This window comes from Apium graveolens, chromosome 2, assembly GCF_009905375.1.
Source record: "Apium graveolens cultivar Ventura chromosome 2, ASM990537v1, whole genome shotgun sequence".
Classification (NCBI taxonomy): Eukaryota; Viridiplantae; Streptophyta; class Magnoliopsida; order Apiales; family Apiaceae; genus Apium; species Apium graveolens.
In genome coordinates this window covers 174,729,705-174,737,888 of record NC_133648.1, presented here as the reverse complement: position 1 = coordinate 174,737,888, position 8,184 = coordinate 174,729,705, and the positions used below count along the sequence as shown (strand labels likewise).

General features: G+C 40.1%; 1 non-coding gene across 1 annotated transcript; it reads left to right on the top strand.

The window, feature by feature from the left end:
• Positions 1-4,751: 4,751 nt before the first annotated feature.
• Positions 4,752-4,858, top strand: LOC141709887 (small nucleolar RNA R71). Its single transcript, XR_012570441.1, has one exon. It is a non-coding gene; the product is annotated as a small nucleolar RNA R71 (small nucleolar RNA).
• Positions 4,859-8,184: the final 3,326 nt, after the last annotated feature.

Below are 8,184 nucleotides of genomic sequence, written 5' to 3'. Positions count from 1 at the left end.
CCTCCCAAGTAGCGCTTCTTTTACGTCACTAGCCTGACGTAGAATCTCAAGATCAAACGGACAATACAACAGCACTAACCACCTCGCGGTTTGCCGTGTCACCATAATAATGCTGCAACCTATGACCATTTACCTTGAATTCCTGGCCCGGATCATTCTCAAAAATTTCCACCGCTTCATGTGGAAACACAGTTTTGACAATAAACGGCCCTGACCATCTTGACTTCAACATTCCGGGAAAAAGACGGAGACGAGAGTTGAACAAAAGAACTTGTTGCCCCGGCATAAATGATTTGAGCACTAATCCCCAATCGTGCCACCTCTTGACTTTCTCCTTATACATTTTGTTGTTCTCATAAGCTTGAAATTGAAACTAGTCATGTTAATTCAATTAAAGCATCCTCTTCTTTCCAGTCGCATCCAAGTCCAGATTCAACTTCTTCAAAGCCCAATATGCCTTATGCTCAAGCTCGACAGGCAAATGACACCCTTTACTATAAACCAACTGAAATGGCGACATTCTCAATGGAGTCTTATATATTGTTCTATAAGCCCAAACAGCTTCATCAAGTTTCAAAGACCAATCTTTCCTTGATGAACACACAACCTTCTCTAAAATGCGCTTGATCTCTCTGTTAGACACCTTAGGTTGACCATTTGTCTGAGGATGATAAGCCGTAGCAATGCGGTGATTCACATTATACCTTTTCATCATAATTGCAAAAATGCAACCCCTTATCACTGATTATGACTCTTGGAGTTCCAAACCTTGTGAATATCTGCTTGTGAAGAAAATTAAGCACCACTTTCGCATCGTTCGTTGGCAACGCCTTAACTTCTACCCATTTTGACACGTAATCAACTACCAACAAGATATACTGATTGTTACAAGATGAGACAAATGGCCCCATGAAGTCAATTCCCCAAACATCAAAGTCTCAACCTCGAGAAGCATATTAAGAGGCATCTCATCCCTCTTAGACATATTACACACACTTTGACATCGATCACAATTCAAAATGAACTGGTGAGCATCTTTAAACAATGTCAGCCAAAAGAAACCTGCTTGAATAACATGAGCTACTATCTTTTCTCGACCATAATGTCCTCCATAAGCCGTTGAGTGGCAATCTCGCAAGATCCCCCCACTTTCGCTGTAAGGAATACATATCTTGATGATTTGGTCAGCTCCTTGATGAAAAAGAAATGGCTCATCCCATATATACCACTTCACTTCATGTAGAAACTTCTTCCTTTGAGCATAAGATAAGTCGGAAGGCATGATATTACTCACAAGGTAGTTCATAATGTCTGTGAACCACGGTTCTTCTTTTTGCACTCCAAACAGCCGCTGGTCGGGAAAAGATTCATTTATCAATATCTTATCCAATGAAGTAGCATTAGGATTCTCTAAACGCGAGAGATGATCAGTGACTTGATTTTCAGTCCCCTTTCTGTCCTTGATCTCAAGTTCAAATTCTTGAAGCAAAAGAACCCATCTAATCAATCTAGGCTTTGAGTCCTTCTTTGAGACTAGATATCGAATTGCAGCGTGATCAGTGAAAACTGTCACCTTAGCCCCAAGTAAATAAGATCGAAATTTCTCAAAACCATAGACAATAGCCAAAAGTTCTTTCTTCATAGTAGTATAATTCAGTTGAGCATCATTTAGGGTCTTACTAGTGTAGTAGACCACATGAAATATGTTGTTCTTCCTCTGCCCAAGAACTGCTCCAACTGCATAATCACTTGCATCGCACATCATCTCAAAAGGTTCTTTCCAATCAGGTGCAGTTATGACTGGTGCCGTGATTAAACTCTTCTTCAATGTCTCAAAAGCTACAAGACACTCATCATCAAACTTGAAAGGAACATCTTTCTCTAGCAAACTGCACAGTGGCTTTGAAATTTTTGAGAAGTCTTTGATGAAACTCCTGTAGAAACCCGCATGACCAATAAAACTGCGAATTCCCTTAACAGAAATGGGTGGAGGAAGATTCTCAATTACCCCCACCTTGGCCTTGTCCACCTTTAGACCTTTACTAGAAACCTTGTGCCTGAAAATAATGCCTTGATGCACCATAAAGTGACATTTCTCCCAATTGAGAACCAGATTGGTCTCAATGCACCTCTTGAGAACGTGTCCAAGATTTTGCAAGCATTCATCAAAAGAATCGCCAAAGACTGAGAAGTCATCCATGAACACCTCCACATTCTGGCAAATTATATCAGAAAAGATGGCCATCATGCATCTCTGAAATATGGCTGGAGCACCACACAGACCAAAAGAAACTCGTCTAAAGGAGAAAGTATCAAATGGACAAGTGAAGGTAGTTTTCTCCTGATCTTCTGGAGCGATACAAAACTGATTATAACCTGAATAACCATCCAGAAGACAATAGTACTCATGACCGGCCAACCTATCAAGCATCTGATCAATGAAGGGCAAAGGGAAGTGATCCTTTCTAGTGGCTTTGTTCAGCTTCCTGTAGTCCATGCAAACTCTCCACCCCGTGACTGTTCTAGTAGGAATAAGCTCATTCTTCTCATTTGCTACCACAGTAATACCACCTTTCTTTGGCACACATTGAACCGGGCTTACCCATGAATTATCAAAAATAGGGTAGATGATCCCTGCATCTAGCCACTGAAGAATTTCCTTCTTCACTACCTCCTTCATGATTGGATTGAGTCTTCTTTGCTACTCAACCGTAGGCTTGCTACCTTCCTCTATCAGAATTTTATGCATGTAGTAAGAATGGATGATTTCCTTGATATCTTCTATAGTCCATCCAATTGCCAATTTAAACTCTCTCAGAATCCTAAAAGGCTTTTCCTCATCACTACCTGAGAGGTCAGATGCAATAATAACAGGCAGAGTAGATGCATCACCTGAAAACGCATACCTCAAATGCTCAGGTAAAAGCTTAAGCTCAAGAGTGGGAGCTTCCTCATTAGATGGCTTGAGGCGTTTAGGAGCTTTGTTCAATTCCTTCATTCCAAGAGATTCAAAAGGCATATATATCTTCCTCTTCCCGGGAGAAGCATTCAAATACTGCAATTGTTCTTCACCTTTGTCATCTTCACTATCTGAATTCCCCAACAAGGCTTTTTCTAAGGCATCAGACCTTAGCAAATTATCAAGTTCTGATGTGACCACTGAATCGACTAACTCAACTTTTAAGCACTCCTCATTATCAGTAGGAAATTTCATAGCATTGAACACATTAAAAGTCACATCCTGATCCAGAACTCACATTGTGAGCTCACCCTTCTGCACATCTATCAAGGTTCGGCCAGTCGCCAAGAAAGGTCTCCCCAAGATTATGGGAATCTCCTTATCCTCCTCGAAATCAAGAATGATGAAATCAGCATGGAAGATGAGTTTATCAACCTTGACCAAGACATCTTCCGCAATACCTCACGGATATATAATAGAACGGTCGGCCAACTACAAGGTCATATAAGTCGGTTTGGGATTAGGTAAGTCCAACTGCTTAAAAATTGACAAAGGCATCAGATTGATGCTAGCTCCCAAGTCACATAAGCATCTGTCAAAAGACATTTTTCTAATAGTACACGGAGTAGTGAAGCTTCCTGGATCCTTAAGCTTCGGAGGCAACTTCTGTTGCAACACATCACTGCATTTTTCCATGAGAGCGACAAGCTCTAAATCATCTAGCTTCATTTTCCGAGAGAGAATACCTTTCATAAAATTTGCATAACTAGGAATTTGCTCAAAAGTCTCAGCGAAAGGTATGTTGATATGAAGTTTCTTGAACACCTCCAAAAACTTCTCAAATTACTTGTCCAGCTTTTTCTTCTGCAGCCGCTTAGGAAAAGGCGGTGGAGGATAGATCTGCTTCTCCCCTGTATTACCCTCAGGAAGAGTGTGCTCAATAGTAATCTTCCTTGGTTCCACTTCTACTTCGTGTTGCTCTGCTTCTTTCTCAGCCTCAGCTTCTTCAGTCAACACTTGAGTTTGTTCAGGATTCGCAACCTTTCCAGACCTTAAAGTGATTTCCTTTACCTGCTCCTTAGCTTTCCTCTTTCCTGGCACTTCAATGTCACTAGGTAGTGTACCAGGCCGATGATTTAACAAGGCATTGGCAATTTGCCCAATTTGATTTTCCAAGGTCTTGATAGAAACGGCTTGACTCTTGCACATAAGCTTCAACTCCTCTAATTCAGATTTTTCATTGGCTTGTTGCAGCTGAAGTTGTTGTCTTGGTGCATATTACGGTTGCTGAAAACCAGGGGGGTTGTACTGCTTAGCTGGATATTGCTGATAAGGCTATTGAACCGCATTCTGAGTGTTGCTCCAACTGAAATTAGGATGATTGCGGTTGTTGGGATGATAGGTGGCTGGCACTGGTTGTTGTGATCGCTGGAAGTTGTTCACGAACTGAGCTAATTCACAAGAAATTGCACACTGATCAGTATCGTGGGCACCAGCACAAAGCTGACATACACTGGCGATTTGATTAACTCCATAATTAGCCAAAGTGTCCACCTTCATCATCAAAGCCTTAAGTTGGGAAGTGATAGTAGTTGCTGCGTCAAACTCCAGAATTCCTGTGACTTTTCCTTGAGTCAGCCTCTGGGAAGGATTCTGGTACTCATTAGTAGCCATCAGTTCATAAGCTTCATCGTAGTTAGCCCACAAGACTCCTCCTGATGCTGCATCAAGCATAGGTCTAGAAGTAGCACGCAATCCATTATAGAAACAGTTGATAATCATCCAATCAAGCATGCCATAGTATGGGCACTTCCTTAGCATCTCCTTATATCGATCCCAAGCCTCACACAAAGATTCTCCAGTTTTCTGAGCAAACTGAGTAAGAGCATTCCTTATTGCAGCAGTCTTCATCATAGGGAAGAATTTAGTGAGAAACTTTTGCACAAGATCTTCCCAAGTGTTGATAGACCCTGCTGGTAGAGAGTGTAACCAGAACTTAGCTTTGTCCCTTAGAGAGAATGGGAAGAGGCATAGCTTGATAGCATCTTCAGTCACATCATTAAACTTGAAGGTGTCGCATATCTCGATATAAAATGATTTCTAGTTCGTTCCCACAGAGACACTGACTAATTATGTTCAATTAACACTCACTCACCAATGTATGATTACTTCTCAATGTCAAGACAATAACACTTAAGGTTGATTAACTAATTATTAACTATAATTAACTACGAGAATAAAACACTTAAAATTATTACTCAATATTAAACACACATGAGATCATAACTTTATTACTACTTCCTTCAATAGTCATTGTTATTACCCTTAGCATGTAACGGTGATGATATTAATCGAACAACACGAAACTGATAAAAGCCAACTTTCGTTGTACAACTACCATTCTACCAAACATCCACAATTAAGATAGAAGTTGAATAGGCATCAATTATGTTGAGACCCTATATATCTACAGAATTTGACAACACAACGATTTAAGCGCAAGTTATTCATTATGATTTCACAGGGCAAGTAAAATGGTTATAGTTACCCACTAATCATGCATACACATACATGAACCTATGTTAGCATGGCAAGTTCTAAATCTCAAGATTCACTGTCGCTTCATAAGAGATTAACAAGCTATCTTATATGTTCGCAACGCACATAAGACGAATAAGCACAACCTATGCTAGATATCATATAATCATCACACACCAAGGTATTAAACAATTAACTAGAGAAACCCATAGTAAATCCGCTATGACCCCATGATTACGATTAGCCCATGATAGAACTCATCATCACCATGGGTTCATATAAAAACATGATAATAACACGACAATATAAACTAATAAAATACTTATTAAAACCAGAGTACGTCACAAGAGTAAATAGGTTCAAAGTAAAGAAAACTAGCATCCACTGTTACAACGAATAAAAGAATCACAAGAAATCGTATGCTTCCTCTTCTTCGTTGCAGTGTGCTAAAACGGTCTTCCTAATCTTCTCTCCTTGCTTGTTACTTCATATCGTGAAACGTCTCTGAAGATTACTTATATAAAAGTCCACAAGAATCAGCCGTCTCAGAAGTCCAGTAGAACACGAATTATAAAAATCAGAATTAAAAATCTCGACCCCAGGCGGCCGCCCCAGCTTCCCAGGCGGGCGCCTCAGCTTCCAAGTGACCGCCCCAGATATCCAGGCGGGCGCTTGGGACACTCCTGGAAAATTCTTCGTTATGGACCTGATTTTGCCGATTTCTTCGCAAAACTTCACGCAACCAATTCCAAGTACTTCCCTAGGCTAATTTTGATGAATTATTCCTACATACGCAAGTTATACCCTATAATACAAAAACACTAGAAAAACGCATTAAATACACAAAATACTTGATTTCAAGACATCAATTCAAGCCATATAAGACGTTCTAAGTGGTATAAAATGCCACTTATCACACCCCCAAACTTAAATCGATGTTTGTCCTCAAGCGTCACAGACTCAAAAACAAAATAAAAACATGCATGAATGCAAACTATATGAAATGCAACGATCCCCCTCGCAATGACTAAACCAACCAACACATAACATCTCAACAAATGCAATTAGGCGACTAAAGATCAATCAAATCACGCAAGCTAACATAGAACTAGAAACGTGGTGTGTGTGAATGCTTAACAGATATGCTTCAAAACTAGATCAATTATCATAACTCAATTATCCTCAAGAAATCACATGATTATACGAAGAATAAATTCTAGACACAAAATGACTTATAACACTTCAAGATCACTGGAGCTTATTACGGAATCATGTTTTTATTCAACACAATAAACAAATGCTTATTTGATCATGTAATGAGTGAGGTCCACAAAAGACTTATGCAATGGCATCCATTTAACGAGCATTAGGTTAGCGGATCCCATACTATAAAAGCCTTAGGTCACTAGGCACAAAGTACCCTAAGAACTTAATAACTCGAATACCAAAGAGCTCACTCGTGATCAATTATGCATTAAACCATATTTTTCTTTTTTCTTCTTTTTTTCCCTTTTTTCAAATTTCTGAGCAAGTGCGTATTTCGCTCCATCTTGCTCAACCCTAGACTACTCGCATAAAATACGAGGCGGCTACTAGCCAATTGACGTCTAGCCACAACTAGCAATGAATTCCCATTTTTTACTCCAATTTTATCTTTTCATGCCTTTTATCATTAAGAGCCTATCATAAATTCTAAGCATAATCAATAGATTAACCTCAAAAACCATCAAATCATGACAACAATCTAGTCCTTAAGCATACTCTAAGACTTAGTGAAATTACAAGTGTTTCTAGCATGCATGTCAACCTACAAGATTCAACATCACTCTAACGCTATCACTACACTCGCATCAATATCACAAATCAATCGGTAAAGTAACGCAAAAGGGAACATGGTATATGCATGAGCTAAATGACATGATAAATAAAGCTATAAAATAAAATAAAAACTATATGGCAAAAATATGCAAAAAAAAACTATATGGAAAAAATATGCAACTATATGAACTAAACTATCATGAATATGCAACAGACACACAAATATGTTCCTTAACTACCACCTCCAAACTTAAAATCTTTACTGTCCCCAGTGAAGGTAATAGAAAGGAACACAGGGTATACCTACTCAGAAGAATCATCATCATCATCACCCTCAGTGGGTGGAGTGTCAGGAGGTGGATAAGCAGAGTCCTCACCAAAAATTGGCCACTGGATGTCAGCTCCAAGGCCTCTAAAAGCAGTCCCAAGTGCTAGGGTGAGCTCTGTGCAAACCTACTCTGCGACTCATACATCGCATCAATCCTCCTGGACAGCCTCATGTACTGGACATCAGCCATCCCTGAACCATCACCTCCATAGGCTCTAGAAGAACCTGCCTCATCACGAGCCTGACCGGGCCTAGCCATCGTAGCACCAGCTGCTGGACGTCCTCCTGGAAGACGATATCCCAAACCATGCTCCTCGGGCTCTCCACCTGTCCACTCCTACATCGCATTCAGCATTGATGAATCAATAGGAGTGGTAGGCATCTGCAGCTGGTCATAAGAAGGCCAGTGGACTCCAACTGCCTTGCACAGCTTCGTGACGATAGAGGCATAAGGAATGTTGCTATGCGACCTCCCCCTCAAAAACTTCAAAATCCCTAGGTAGATGAACTCACCAAGGTCAACATAATATTCCTCATTCAA